The 14,593-nt window shown below is 36.8% G+C and overlaps 16 non-coding genes across 16 annotated transcripts; all 16 read right to left on the reverse strand.

Annotated features, from left to right (window-relative positions):
* Nucleotides 1–129: 129 nt before the first annotated feature.
* Nucleotides 130–203, reverse strand: Trnat-agu (transfer RNA threonine (anticodon AGU)). The gene has a single exon. It is a non-coding gene; the product is annotated as a tRNA-Thr (tRNA).
* An 883-nt stretch (nt 204–1,086) lies between these two features.
* Nucleotides 1,087–1,160, reverse strand: Trnat-agu (transfer RNA threonine (anticodon AGU)). Its single transcript has one exon. It is a non-coding gene; the product is annotated as a tRNA-Thr (tRNA).
* Nucleotides 1,161–2,042: 882 nt separating this feature from the next.
* Trnat-agu (transfer RNA threonine (anticodon AGU)) lies at nt 2,043–2,116 on the reverse strand. Its single transcript has one exon. It is a non-coding gene; the product is annotated as a tRNA-Thr (tRNA).
* An 882-nt stretch (nt 2,117–2,998) lies between these two features.
* Trnat-agu (transfer RNA threonine (anticodon AGU)) lies at nt 2,999–3,072 on the reverse strand. Its single transcript has one exon. It is a non-coding gene; the product is annotated as a tRNA-Thr (tRNA).
* Nucleotides 3,073–3,954: 882 nt separating this feature from the next.
* On the reverse strand, nt 3,955–4,028 carry Trnat-agu (transfer RNA threonine (anticodon AGU)). Its single transcript has one exon. It is a non-coding gene; the product is annotated as a tRNA-Thr (tRNA).
* An 882-nt stretch (nt 4,029–4,910) lies between these two features.
* Trnat-agu (transfer RNA threonine (anticodon AGU)) lies at nt 4,911–4,984 on the reverse strand. Its single transcript has one exon. It is a non-coding gene; the product is annotated as a tRNA-Thr (tRNA).
* Nucleotides 4,985–5,866: 882 nt separating this feature from the next.
* On the reverse strand, nt 5,867–5,940 carry Trnat-agu (transfer RNA threonine (anticodon AGU)). The gene has a single exon. It is a non-coding gene; the product is annotated as a tRNA-Thr (tRNA).
* Nucleotides 5,941–6,822: 882 nt separating this feature from the next.
* On the reverse strand, nt 6,823–6,896 carry Trnat-agu (transfer RNA threonine (anticodon AGU)). The gene has a single exon. It is a non-coding gene; the product is annotated as a tRNA-Thr (tRNA).
* Nucleotides 6,897–7,778: 882 nt separating this feature from the next.
* On the reverse strand, nt 7,779–7,852 carry Trnat-agu (transfer RNA threonine (anticodon AGU)). Its single transcript has one exon. It is a non-coding gene; the product is annotated as a tRNA-Thr (tRNA).
* Nucleotides 7,853–8,734: 882 nt separating this feature from the next.
* Nucleotides 8,735–8,808, reverse strand: Trnat-agu (transfer RNA threonine (anticodon AGU)). Its single transcript has one exon. It is a non-coding gene; the product is annotated as a tRNA-Thr (tRNA).
* An 883-nt stretch (nt 8,809–9,691) lies between these two features.
* Trnat-agu (transfer RNA threonine (anticodon AGU)) lies at nt 9,692–9,765 on the reverse strand. The gene has a single exon. It is a non-coding gene; the product is annotated as a tRNA-Thr (tRNA).
* Nucleotides 9,766–10,648: 883 nt separating this feature from the next.
* Trnat-agu (transfer RNA threonine (anticodon AGU)) lies at nt 10,649–10,722 on the reverse strand. Its single transcript has one exon. It is a non-coding gene; the product is annotated as a tRNA-Thr (tRNA).
* Nucleotides 10,723–11,604: 882 nt separating this feature from the next.
* Nucleotides 11,605–11,678, reverse strand: Trnat-agu (transfer RNA threonine (anticodon AGU)). Its single transcript has one exon. It is a non-coding gene; the product is annotated as a tRNA-Thr (tRNA).
* Nucleotides 11,679–12,560: 882 nt separating this feature from the next.
* Trnat-agu (transfer RNA threonine (anticodon AGU)) lies at nt 12,561–12,634 on the reverse strand. Its single transcript has one exon. It is a non-coding gene; the product is annotated as a tRNA-Thr (tRNA).
* An 882-nt stretch (nt 12,635–13,516) lies between these two features.
* Nucleotides 13,517–13,590, reverse strand: Trnat-agu (transfer RNA threonine (anticodon AGU)). Its single transcript has one exon. It is a non-coding gene; the product is annotated as a tRNA-Thr (tRNA).
* An 883-nt stretch (nt 13,591–14,473) lies between these two features.
* On the reverse strand, nt 14,474–14,547 carry Trnat-agu (transfer RNA threonine (anticodon AGU)). The gene has a single exon. It is a non-coding gene; the product is annotated as a tRNA-Thr (tRNA).
* Between the last annotated feature and the right edge of the window lie 46 nt (nt 14,548–14,593).

Consider the following 14,593-nt stretch of genomic DNA (forward strand, 5'->3'; position numbering starts at 1 on the left):
GGCTTACAAACCAGTGTAACTAATCGAGATGTACTTTATGAAAGTTCTTAATGCTATCAGCAATAGGGGGGATGAATTGACAGTAAGTGTATTTGAGGCTAACTAGAAGAAACTGATAGCAAAAAAAGTAGCCTTCAGAGAGAGTCGAACTCTCGACCTCCAGTTTACTAGACTGGCGCTCTAACCAACTGAGCTATGAAGGCTCCATGATAAATAATTTGAAATATTCAATATTTATATCTAGACTTACTCTTCCGTGATCTATGGGCAAGTATATACAGGTGCACACTAATAGGCAGAGAAAAACTAGCATTGTAGACATTATGCAGTTGCTTCTGTTTCATTTTACCTAAGTATGAGACGACACGGTCGATTTTATGTTGATACATCGATTTGTCTTCCTATTGTGTTATCTTATCATATTTACTATTTCTGTTTCTAGGAATATATACTGATAGATGAATTTACAAAACACAATTTCCAATTACCTGCAATTTGTGATGACGCTAAATAACCATAACGAAACACTTTGCATGTTTTTTTAACGGTCGAATGTTACCGCTAGATATAAGTATACAATTCTGATGTGTGAAACTATTCTGTCGCCATAGCTCAGTCGGTTGACGGCCAGACAGGGAATACCGAGGACCGCAGTTCGAATCTCACAATGGGTTTTTGAATTTGAGAGCGATATTTTTCTCATTGAACTCAATGTTTTTGACCTGTGCTATAAGCCAGATCAAACGTTCAATTCACATTTCTGAATTTGCCCGTATAGATTTTCAAGTGACAATAACCGTAGGCGCTAAAACTTTGTTCACCTTTAGTACCCCCGAGCCAAACCTTTGGTAGAAATTATTCATGTTCGACTTCTTGTTATCCGCTATTCAACAATTTATTTTCAAATAAAGCAGTCCCAATAGATAGTGTTTAAACCATTCAACTGATTGCTTAGTAGGCTTACAAACCAGTGTAACTAATCGAGATGTACTTTATGAAAGTTCTTAATGCTATCAGCAATAGGGGGGATGAATTGACAGTAAGTGTATTTGAGGCTAACTAGAAGAAACTGATAGCAAAAAAAGTAGCCTTCAGAGAGAGTCGAACTCTCGACCTCCAGTTTACTAGACTGGCGCTCTAACCAACTGAGCTATGAAGGCTCCATGATAAATAATTTGAAATATTCAATATTTATATCTAGACTTACTCTTCCGTGATCTATGGGCAAGTATATACAGGTGCACACTAATAGGCAGAGAAAAACTAGCATTGTAGACATTATGCAGTTGCTTCTGTTTCATTTTACCTAAGTATGAGACGACACGGTCGATTTTATGTTGATACATCGATTTGTCTTCCTATTGTGTTATCTTATCATATTTACTATTTCTGTTTCTAGGAATATATACTGATAGATGAATTTACAAAACAGAATTTCCAATTACCTGCAATTTGTGATGACGCTAAATAACCATAACGAAACACTTTGCATGTTTTTTGACGGTCGAATGTTACCGCTAGATATAAGTATACAATTCTGATGTCTGAAACTATTCTGTCGCCATAGCTCAGTCGGTTGACGGCCAGACAGGGAATACCGAGGACCGCAGTTCGAATCTCACAATGGGTTTTTGAATTTGAGAGCGATATTTTTCTCATTGAACTCAATGTTTTTGACCTGTGCTATAAGCCAGATCAAACGTTCAATTCACATTTCTGAATTTGCCCGTATAGATTTTCAAGTGACAATAACCGTAGGCGCTAAAACTTTGTTCACCTTTAGTACCCCCGAGCCAAACCTTTGGTAGAAATTATTCATGTTCGACTTCTTGTTATCCGCTATTCAACAATTTATTTTCAAATAAAGCAGTCCCAATAGATAGTGTTTAAACCATTCAACTGATTGCTTAGTAGGCTTACAAACCAGTGTAACTAATCGAGATGTACTTTATGAAAGTTCTTAATGCTATCAGCAATAGGGGGGATGAATTGACAGTAAGTGTATTTGAGGCTAACTAGAAGAAACTGATAGCAAAAAAAGTAGCCTTCAGAGAGAGTCGAACTCTCGACCTCCAGTTTACTAGACTGGCGCTCTAACCAACTGAGCTATGAAGGCTCCATGATAAATGATTTGAAATATTCAATATTTATATCTAGACTTACTCTTCCGTGATCTATGGGCAAGTATATACAGGTGCACACTAATAGGCAGAGAAAAACTAGCATTGTAGACATTATGCAGTTGCTTCTGTTTCATTTTACCTAAGTATGAGACGACACGGTCGATTTTATGTTGATACATCGATTTGTCTTCCTATTGTGTTATCTTATCATATTTACTATTTCTGTTTCTAGGAATATATACTGATAGATGAATTTACAAAACACAATTTCCAATTACCTGCAATTTGTGATGACGCTAAATAACCATAACGAAACACTTTGCATGTTTTTTGACGGTCGAATGTTACCGCTAGATATAAGTATACAATTCTGATGTCTGAAACTATTCTGTCGCCATAGCTCAGTCGGTTGACGGCCAGACAGGGAATACCGAGGACCGCAGTTCGAATCTCACAATGGGTTTTTGAATTTGAGAGCGATATTTTTCTCATTGAACTCAATGTTTTTGACCTGTGCTATAAGCCAGATCAAACGTTCAATTCACATTTCTGAATTTGCCCGTATAGATTTTCAAGTGACAATAACCGTAGGCGCTAAAACTTTGTTCACCTTTAGTACCCCCGAGCCAAACCTTTGGTAGAAATTATTCATGTTCGACTTCTTGTTATCCGCTATTCAACAATTTATTTTCAAATAAAGCAGTCCCAATAGATAGTGTTTAAACCATTCAACTGATTGCTTAGTAGGCTTACAAACCAGTGTAACTAATCGAGATGTACTTTATGAAAGTTCTTAATGCTATCAGCAATAGGGGGGATGAATTGACAGTAAGTGTATTTGAGGCTAACTAGAAGAAACTGATAGCAAAAAAAGTAGCCTTCAGAGAGAGTCGAACTCTCGACCTCCAGTTTACTAGACTGGCGCTCTAACCAACTGAGCTATGAAGGCTCCATGATAAATAATTTGAAATATTCAATATTTATATCTAGACTTACTCTTCCGTGATCTATGGGCAAGTATATACAGGTGCACACTAATAGGCAGAGAAAAACTAGCATTGTAGACATTATGCAGTTGCTTCTGTTTCATTTTACCTAAGTATGAGACGACACGGTCGATTTTATGTTGATACATCGATTTGTCTTCCTATTGTGTTATCTTATCATATTTACTATTTCTGTTTCTAGGAATATATACTGATAGATGAATTTACAAAACAGAATTTCCAATTACCTGCAATTTGTGATGACGCTAAATAACCATAACGAAACACTTTGCATGTTTTTTGACGGTCGAATGTTACCGCTAGATATAAGTATACAATTCTGATGTCTGAAACTATTCTGTCGCCATAGCTCAGTCGGTTGACGGCCAGACAGGGAATACCGAGGACCGCAGTTCGAATCTCACAATGGGTTTTTGAATTTGAGAGCGATATTTTTCTCATTGAACTCAATGTTTTTGACCTGTGCTATAAGCCAGATCAAACGTTCAATTCACATTTCTGAATTTGCCCGTATAGATTTTCAAGTGACAATAACCGTAGGCGCTAAAACTTTGTTCACCTTTAGTACCCCCGAGCCAAACCTTTGGTAGAAATTATTCATGTTCGACTTCTTGTTATCCGCTATTCAACAATTTATTTTCAAATAAAGCAGTCCCAATAGATAGTGTTTAAACCATTCAACTGATTGCTTAGTAGGCTTACAAACCAGTGTAACTAATCGAGATGTACTTTATGAAAGTTCTTAATGCTATCAGCAATAGGGGGGATGAATTGACAGTAAGTGTATTTGAGGCTAACTAGAAGAAACTGATAGCAAAAAAAGTAGCCTTCAGAGAGAGTCGAACTCTCGACCTCCAGTTTACTAGACTGGCGCTCTAACCAACTGAGCTATGAAGGCTCCATGATAAATGATTTGAAATATTCAATATTTATATCTAGACTTACTCTTCCGTGATCTATGGGCAAGTATATACAGGTGCACACTAATAGGCAGAGAAAAACTAGCATTGTAGACATTATGCAGTTGCTTCTGTTTCATTTTACCTAAGTATGAGACGACACGGTCGATTTTATGTTGATACATCGATTTGTCTTCCTATTGTGTTATCTTATCATATTTACTATTTCTGTTTCTAGGAATATATACTGATAGATGAATTTACAAAACACAATTTCCAATTACCTGCAATTTGTGATGACGCTAAATAACCATAACGAAACACTTTGCATGTTTTTTGACGGTCGAATGTTACCGCTAGATATAAGTATACAATTCTGATGTCTGAAACTATTCTGTCGCCATAGCTCAGTCGGTTGACGGCCAGACAGGGAATACCGAGGACCGCAGTTCGAATCTCACAATGGGTTTTTGAATTTGAGAGCGATATTTTTCTCATTGAACTCAATGTTTTTGACCTGTGCTATAAGCCAGATCAAACGTTCAATTCACATTTCTGAATTTGCCCGTATAGATTTTCAAGTGACAATAACCGTAGGCGCTAAAACTTTGTTCACCTTTAGTACCCCCGAGCCAAACCTTTGGTAGAAATTATTCATGTTCGACTTCTTGTTATCCGCTATTCAACAATTTATTTTCAAATAAAGCAGTCCCAATAGATAGTGTTTAAACCATTCAACTGATTGCTTAGTAGGCTTACAAACCAGTGTAACTAATCGAGATGTACTTTATGAAAGTTCTTAATGCTATCAGCAATAGGGGGGATGAATTGACAGTAAGTGTATTTGAGGCTAACTAGAAGAAACTGATAGCAAAAAAAGTAGCCTTCAGAGAGAGTCGAACTCTCGACCTCCAGTTTACTAGACTGGCGCTCTAACCAACTGAGCTATGAAGGCTCCATGATAAATAATTTGAAATATTCAATATTTATATCTAGACTTACTCTTCCGTGATCTATGGGCAAGTATATACAGGTGCACACTAATAGGCAGAGAAAAACTAGCATTGTAGACATTATGCAGTTGCTTCTGTTTCATTTTACCTAAGTATGAGACGACACGGTCGATTTTATGTTGATACATCGATTTGTCTTCCTATTGTGTTATCTTATCATATTTACTATTTCTGTTTCTAGGAATATATACTGATAGATGAATTTACAAAACAGAATTTCCAATTACCTGCAATTTGTGATGACGCTAAATAACCATAACGAAACACTTTGCATGTTTTTTGACGGTCGAATGTTACCGCTAGATATAAGTATACAATTCTGATGTCTGAAACTATTCTGTCGCCATAGCTCAGTCGGTTGACGGCCAGACAGGGAATACCGAGGACCGCAGTTCGAATCTCACAATGGGTTTTTGAATTTGAGAGCGATATTTTTCTCATTGAACTCAATGTTTTTGACCTGTGCTATAAGCCAGATCAAACGTTCAATTCACATTTCTGAATTTGCCCGTATAGATTTTCAAGTGACAATAACCGTAGGCGCTAAAACTTTGTTCACCTTTAGTACCCCCGAGCCAAACCTTTGGTAGAAATTATTCATGTTCGACTTCTTGTTATCCGCTATTCAACAATTTATTTTCAAATAAAGCAGTCCCAATAGATAGTGTTTAAACCATTCAACTGATTGCTTAGTAGGCTTACAAACCAGTGTAACTAATCGAGATGTACTTTATGAAAGTTCTTAATGCTATCAGCAATAGGGGGGATGAATTGACAGTAAGTGTATTTGAGGCTAACTAGAAGAAACTGATAGCAAAAAAAGTAGCCTTCAGAGAGAGTCGAACTCTCGACCTCCAGTTTACTAGACTGGCGCTCTAACCAACTGAGCTATGAAGGCTCCATGATAAATGATTTGAAATATTCAATATTTATATCTAGACTTACTCTTCCGTGATCTATGGGCAAGTATATACAGGTGCACACTAATAGGCAGAGAAAAACTAGCATTGTAGACATTATGCAGTTGCTTCTGTTTCATTTTACCTAAGTATGAGACGACACGGTCGATTTTATGTTGATACATCGATTTGTCTTCCTATTGTGTTATCTTATCATATTTACTATTTCTGTTTCTAGGAATATATACTGATAGATGAATTTACAAAACACAATTTCCAATTACCTGCAATTTGTGATGACGCTAAATAACCATAACGAAACACTTTGCATGTTTTTTGACGGTCGAATGTTACCGCTAGATATAAGTATACAATTCTGATGTCTGAAACTATTCTGTCGCCATAGCTCAGTCGGTTGACGGCCAGACAGGGAATACCGAGGACCGCAGTTCGAATCTCACAATGGGTTTTTGAATTTGAGAGCGATATTTTTCTCATTGAACTCAATGTTTTTGACCTGTGCTATAAGCCAGATCAAACGTTCAATTCACATTTCTGAATTTGCCCGTATAGATTTTCAAGTGACAATAACCGTAGGCGCTAAAACTTTGTTCACCTTTAGTACCCCCGAGCCAAACCTTTGGTAGAAATTATTCATGTTCGACTTCTTGTTATCCGCTATTCAACAATTTATTTTCAAATAAAGCAGTCCCAATAGATAGTGTTTAAACCATTCAACTGATTGCTTAGTAGGCTTACAAACCAGTGTAACTAATCGAGATGTACTTTATGAAAGTTCTTAATGCTATCAGCAATAGGGGGGATGAATTGACAGTAAGTGTATTTGAGGCTAACTAGAAGAAACTGATAGCAAAAAAAGTAGCCTTCAGAGAGAGTCGAACTCTCGACCTCCAGTTTACTAGACTGGCGCTCTAACCAACTGAGCTATGAAGGCTCCATGATAAATAATTTGAAATATTCAATATTTATATCTAGACTTACTCTTCCGTGATCTATGGGCAAGTATATACAGGTGCACACTAATAGGCAGAGAAAAACTAGCATTGTAGACATTATGCAGTTGCTTCTGTTTCATTTTACCTAAGTATGAGACGACACGGTCGATTTTATGTTGATACATCGATTTGTCTTCCTATTGTGTTATCTTATCATATTTACTATTTCTGTTTCTAGGAATATATACTGATAGATGAATTTACAAAACAGAATTTCCAATTACCTGCAATTTGTGATGACGCTAAATAACCATAACGAAACACTTTGCATGTTTTTTGACGGTCGAATGTTACCGCTAGATATAAGTATACAATTCTGATGTCTGAAACTATTCTGTCGCCATAGCTCAGTCGGTTGACGGCCAGACAGGGAATACCGAGGACCGCAGTTCGAATCTCACAATGGGTTTTTGAATTTGAGAGCGATATTTTTCTCATTGAACTCAATGTTTTTGACCTGTGCTATAAGCCAGATCAAACGTTCAATTCACATTTCTGAATTTGCCCGTATAGATTTTCAAGTGACAATAACCGTAGGCGCTAAAACTTTGTTCACCTTTAGTACCCCCGAGCCAAACCTTTGGTAGAAATTATTCATGTTCGACTTCTTGTTATCCGCTATTCAACAATTTATTTTCAAATAAAGCAGTCCCAATAGATAGTGTTTAAACCATTCAACTGATTGCTTAGTAGGCTTACAAACCAGTGTAACTAATCGAGATGTACTTTATGAAAGTTCTTAATGCTATCAGCAATAGGGGGGATGAATTGACAGTAAGTGTATTTGAGGCTAACTAGAAGAAACTGATAGCAAAAAAAGTAGCCTTCAGAGAGAGTCGAACTCTCGACCTCCAGTTTACTAGACTGGCGCTCTAACCAACTGAGCTATGAAGGCTCCATGATAAATGATTTGAAATATTCAATATTTATATCTAGACTTACTCTTCCGTGATCTATGGGCAAGTATATACAGGTGCACACTAATAGGCAGAGAAAAACTAGCATTGTAGACATTATGCAGTTGCTTCTGTTTCATTTTACCTAAGTATGAGACGACACGGTCGATTTTATGTTGATACATCGATTTGTCTTCCTATTGTGTTATCTTATCATATTTACTATTTCTGTTTCTAGGAATATATACTGATAGATGAATTTACAAAACACAATTTCCAATTACCTGCAATTTGTGATGACGCTAAATAACCATAACGAAACACTTTGCATGTTTTTTGACGGTCGAATGTTACCGCTAGATATAAGTATACAATTCTGATGTCTGAAACTATTCTGTCGCCATAGCTCAGTCGGTTGACGGCCAGACAGGGAATACCGAGGACCGCAGTTCGAATCTCACAATGGGTTTTTGAATTTGAGAGCGATATTTTTCTCATTGAACTCAATGTTTTTGACCTGTGCTATAAGCCAGATCAAACGTTCAATTCACATTTCTGAATTTGCCCGTATAGATTTTCAAGTGACAATAACCGTAGGCGCTAAAACTTTGTTCACCTTTAGTACCCCCGAGCCAAACCTTTGGTAGAAATTATTCATGTTCGACTTCTTGTTATCCGCTATTCAACAATTTATTTTCAAATAAAGCAGTCCCAATAGATAGTGTTTAAACCATTCAGCTGATTGCTTAGTAGGCTTACAAACCAGTGTAACTAATCGAGATGTACTTTATGAAAGTTCTTAATGCTATCAGCAATAGGGGGGATGAATTGACAGTAAGTGTATTTGAGGCTAACTAGAAGAAACTGATAGCAAAAAAAGTAGCCTTCAGAGAGAGTCGAACTCTCGACCTCCAGTTTACTAGACTGGCGCTCTAACCAACTGAGCTATGAAGGCTCCATGATAAATGATTTGAAATATTCAATATTTATATCTAGACTTACTCTTCCGTGATCTATGGGCAAGTATATACAGGTGCACACTAATAGGCAGAGAAAAACTAGCATTGTAGACATTATGCAGTTGCTTCTGTTTCATTTTACCTAAGTATGAGACGACACGGTCGATTTTATGTTGATACATCGATTTGTCTTCCTATTGTGTTATCTTATCATATTTACTATTTCTGTTTCTAGGAATATATACTGATAGATGAATTTACAAAACACAATTTCCAATTACCTGCAATTTGTGATGACGCTAAATAACCATAACGAAACACTTTGCATGTTTTTTTAACGGTCGAATGTTACCGCTAGATATAAGTATACAATTCTGATGTCTGATACTATTCTGTCGCCATAGCTCAGTCGGTTGACGGCCAGACAGGGAATACCGAGGACCGCAGTTCGAATCTCACAATGGGTTTTTGAATTTGAGAGCGATATTTTTCTCATTGAACTCAATGTTTTTGACCTGTGCTATAAGCCAGATCAAACGTTCAATTCACATTTCTGAATTTGCCCGTATAGATTTTCAAGTGACAATAACCGTAGGCGCTAAAACTTTGTTCACCTTTAGTACCCCCGAGCCAAACCTTTGGTAGAAATTATTCATGTTCGACTTCTTGTTATCCGCTATTCAACAATTTATTTTCAAATAAAGCAGTCCCAATAGATAGTGTTTAAACCATTCAACTGATTGCTTAGTAGGCTTACAAACCAGTGTAACTAATCGAGATGTACTTTATGAAAGTTCTTAATGCTATCAGCAATAGGGGGGATGAATTGACAGTAAGTGTATTTGAGGCTAACTAGAAGAAACTGATAGCAAAAAAAGTAGCCTTCAGAGAGAGTCGAACTCTCGACCTCCAGTTTACTAGACTGGCGCTCTAACCAACTGAGCTATGAAGGCTCCATGATAAATGATTTGAAATATTCAATATTTATATCTAGACTTACTCTTCCGTGATCTATGGGCAAGTATATACAGGTGCACACTAATAGGCAGAGAAAAACTAGCATTGTAGACATTATGCAGTTGCTTCTGTTTCATTTTACCTAAGTATGAGACGACACGGTCGATTTTATGTTGATACATCGATTTGTCTTCCTATTGTGTTATCTTATCATATTTACTATTTCTGTTTCTAGGAATATATACTGATAGATGAATTTACAAAACACAATTTCCAATTACCTGCAATTTGTGATGACGCTAAATAACCATAACGAAACACTTTGCATGTTTTTTTAACGGTCGAATGTTACCGCTAGATATAAGTATACAATTCTGATGTGTGAAACTATTCTGTCGCCATAGCTCAGTCGGTTGACGGCCAGACAGGGAATACCGAGGACCGCAGTTCGAATCTCACAATGGGTTTTTGAATTTGAGAGCGATATTTTTCTCATTGAACTCAATGTTTTTGACCTGTGCAATAAGCCAGATCAAACGTTCAATTCACATTTCTGAATTTGCCCGTATAGATTTTCAAGTGACAATAACCGTAGGCGCTAAAACTTTGTTCACCTTTAGTACCCCCGAGCCAAACCTTTGGTAGAAATTATTCATGTTCGACTTCTTGTTATCCGCTATTCAACAATTTATTTTCAAATAAAGCAGTCCCAATAGATAGTGTTTAAACCATTCAACTGATTGCTTAGTAGGCTTACAAACCAGTGTAACTAATCGAGATGTACTTTATGAAAGTTCTTAATGCTATCAGCAATAGGGGGGATGAATTGACAGTAAGTGTATTTGAGGCTAACTAGAAGAAACTGATAGCAAAAAAAGTAGCCTTCAGAGAGAGTCGAACTCTCGACCTCCAGTTTACTAGACTGGCGCTCTAACCAACTGAGCTATGAAGGCTCCATGATAAATGATTTGAAATATTCAATATTTATATCTAGACTTACTCTTCCGTGATCTATGGGCAAGTATATACAGGTGCACACTAATAGGCAGAGAAAAACTAGCATTGTAGACATTATGCAGTTGCTTCTGTTTCATTTTACCTAAGTATGAGACGACACGGTCGATTTTATGTTGATACATCGATTTGTCTTCCTATTGTGTTATCTTATCATATTTACTATTTCTGTTTCTAGGAATATATACTGATAGATGAATTTACAAAACAGAATTTCCAATTACCTGCAATTTGTGATGACGCTAAATAACCATAACGAAACACTTTGCATGTTTTTTGACGGTCGAATGTTACCGCTAGATATAAGTATACAATTCTGATGTCTGAAACTATTCTGTCGCCATAGCTCAGTCGGTTGACGGCCAGACAGGGAATACCGAGGACCGCAGTTCGAATCTCACAATGGGTTTTTGAATTTGAGAGCGATATTTTTCTCATTGAACTCAATGTTTTTGACCTGTGCTATAAGCCAGATCAAACGTTCAATTCACATTTCTGAATTTGCCCGTATAGATTTTCAAGTGACAATAACCGTAGGCGCTAAAACTTTGTTCACCTTTAGTACCCCCGAGCCAAACCTTTGGTAGAAATTATTCATGTTCGACTTCTTGTTATCCGCTATTCAACAATTTATTTTCAAATAAAGCAGTCCCAATAGATAGTGTTTAAACCATTCAACTGATTGCTTAGTAGGCTTACAAACCAGTGTAACTAATCGAGATGTACTTTATGAAAGTTCTTAATGCTATCAGCAATAGGGGGGATGAATTGACAGTAAGTGTATTTGAGGCTAACTAGAAGAAACTGATAGCAAAAAAAGTAGCCTTCAGAGAGAGTCGAACTCTCGACCTCCAGTTTACTAGACTGGCGCTCTAACCAACTGAGCTATGAAGGCTCCATGATAAATGATTTGAAATATTCAATATTTATATCTAGACTTACTCTTCCGTGATCTATGGGCAAGTATATACAGGTGCACACTAATAGGCAGAGAAAAACTAGCATTGTAGACATTATGCAGTTGCTTCTGTTTCATTTTACCTAAGTATGAGACGACACGGTCGATTTTATGTTGATACATCGATTTGTCTTCCTATTGTGTTATCTTATCATATTTACTATTTCTGTTTCTAGGAATATATACTGATAGATGAATTTACAAAACACAATTTCCAATTACCTGCAATTTGTGATGACGCTAAATAACCATAACGAAACACTTTGCATGTTTTTTGACGGTCGAATGTTACCGCTAGATATAAGTATACAATTCTGATGTGTGAAACTATTCTGTCGCCATAGCTCAGTCGGTTGACGGCCAGACAGGGAATACCGAGGACCGCAGTTCGAATCTCACAATGGGTTTTTGAATTTGAGAGCGATATTTTTCTCATTGAACTCAATGTTTTTGACCTGTGCTATAAGCCAGATCAAACGTTCAATTCACATTTCTGAATTTGCCCGTATAGATTTTCAAGTGACAATAACCGTAGGCGCTAAAACTTTGTTCACCTTTAGTACCCCCGAGCCAAACCTTTGGTAGAAATTATTCATGTTCGACTTCTTGTTATCCGCTATTCAACAATTTATTTTCAAATAAAGCAGTCCCAATAGATAGTGTTTAAACCATTCAACTGATTGCTTAGTAGGCTTACAAACCAGTGTAACTAATCGAGATGTACTTTATGAAAGTTCTTAATGCTATCAGCAATAGGGGGGATGAATTGACAGTAAGTGTATTTGAGGCTAACTAGAAGAAACTGATAGCAAAAAAAGTAGCCTTCAGAGAGAGTCGAACTCTCGACCTCCAGTTTACTAGACTGGCGCTCTAACTAACTGAGCTATGAAGGGTCCATGATAAATAATTTGAAATATTCAATATTTATATCTAGACTTACTCTTCCGTGATCTATGGGCAAGTATATACAGGTGCACACTAATAGGCAGAGAAAAACTAGCATTGTAGACATTATGCAGTTGCTTCTGTTTCATTTTACCTAAGTATGAGACGACACGGTCGATTTTATGTTGATACATCGATTTGTCTTCCTATTGTGTTATCTTATCATATTTACTATTTCTGTTTCTAGGAATATATACTGATAGATGAATTTACAAAACACAATTTCCAATTACCTGCAATTTGTGATGACGCTAAATAACCATAACGAAACACTTTGCATGTTTTTTGACGGTCGAATGTTACCGCTAGATATAAGTATACAATTCTGATGTGTGAAACTATTCTGTCGCCATAGCTCAGTCGGTTGACGGCCAGACAGGGAATACCGAGGACCGCAGTTCGAATCTCACAATGGGTTTTTGAATTTGAGAGCGATATTTTTCTCATTGAACTCAATGTTTTTGACCTGTGCTATAAGCCAGATCAAACGTTCAATTCACATTTCTGAATTTGCCCGTATAGATTTTCAAGTGACAATAACCGTAGGCGCTAAAACTTTGTTCACCTTTAGTACCCCCGAGCCAAACCTTTGGTAGAAATTATTCATGTTCGACTTCTTGTTATCCGCTATTCAACAATTTATTTTCAAATAAAGCAGTCCCAATAGATAGTGTTTAAACCATTCAGCTGATTGCTTAGTAGGCTTACAAACCAGTGTAACTAATCGAGATGTACTTTATGAAAGTTCTTAATGCTATCAGCAATAGGGGGGATGAATTGACAGTAAGTGTATTTGAGGCTAACTAGAAGAAACTGATAGCAAAAAAAGTAGCCTTCAGAGAGAGTCGAACTCTCGACCTCCAGTTTACTAGACTGGCGCTCTAACCAACTGAGCTATGAAGGCTCCATGATAAATGATTTGAAATATTCAATATTTATATCTAGACTTACTCTTCCGTGATCTATGGGCAAGTATATACAGGTGCACACTAATAGGCAGAGAAAAACTAGCATTGTAGACATTATGCAGTTGCTTCTGTTTCATTTTACCTAAGTATGAGACGACACGGTCGATTTTATGTTGATACATCGATTTGTCTTCCTATTGTGTTATCTTATCATATTTACTATTTCTGTTTCTAGGAATATATACTGATAGATGAATTTACAAAACACAATTTCCAATTACCTGCAATTTGTGATGACGCTAAATAACCATAACGAAACACTTTGCATGTTTTTTTAACGGTCGAATGTTACCGCTAGATATAAGTATACAATTCTGATGTCTGATACTATTCTGTCGCCATAGCTCAGTCGGTTGACGGCCAGACAGGGAATACCGAGGACCGCAGTTCGAATCTCACAATGGGTTTTTGAATTTGAGAGCGATATTTTTCTCATTGAACTCAATGTTTTTGACCTGTGCTATAAGCCAGATCAAACGTTCAATTCACATTTCTGAATTTGCCCGTATAGATTTTCAAGTGACAATAACCGTAGGCGCTAAAACTTTGTTCACCTTTAGTACCCCCGAGCCAAACCTTTGGTAGAAATTATTCATGTTCGACTTCTTGTTATCCGCTATTCAACAATTTATTTTCAAATAAAGCAGTCCCAATAGATAGTGTTTAAACCATTCAACTGATTGCTTAGTAGGCTTACAAACCAGTGTAACTAATCGAGATGTACTTTATGAAAGTTCTTAATGCTATCAGCAATAGGGGGGATGAATTGACAGTAAGTGTATTTGAGGCTAACTAGAAGAAACTGATAGCAAAAAAAGTAGCCTTCAGAGAGAGTCGAACTCTCGACCTCCAGTTTACTAGACTGGCGCTCTAACCAACTGAGCTATGAAGGCTCCATGATAAATGATTTGAAATATTCAATATTTATATCTAGACTTA

This window comes from Mytilus trossulus, unplaced genomic scaffold (genome assembly GCF_036588685.1).
Source record: "Mytilus trossulus isolate FHL-02 unplaced genomic scaffold, PNRI_Mtr1.1.1.hap1 h1tg000024l__unscaffolded, whole genome shotgun sequence".
Classification (NCBI taxonomy): domain Eukaryota; kingdom Metazoa; phylum Mollusca; class Bivalvia; order Mytilida; family Mytilidae; genus Mytilus; species Mytilus trossulus.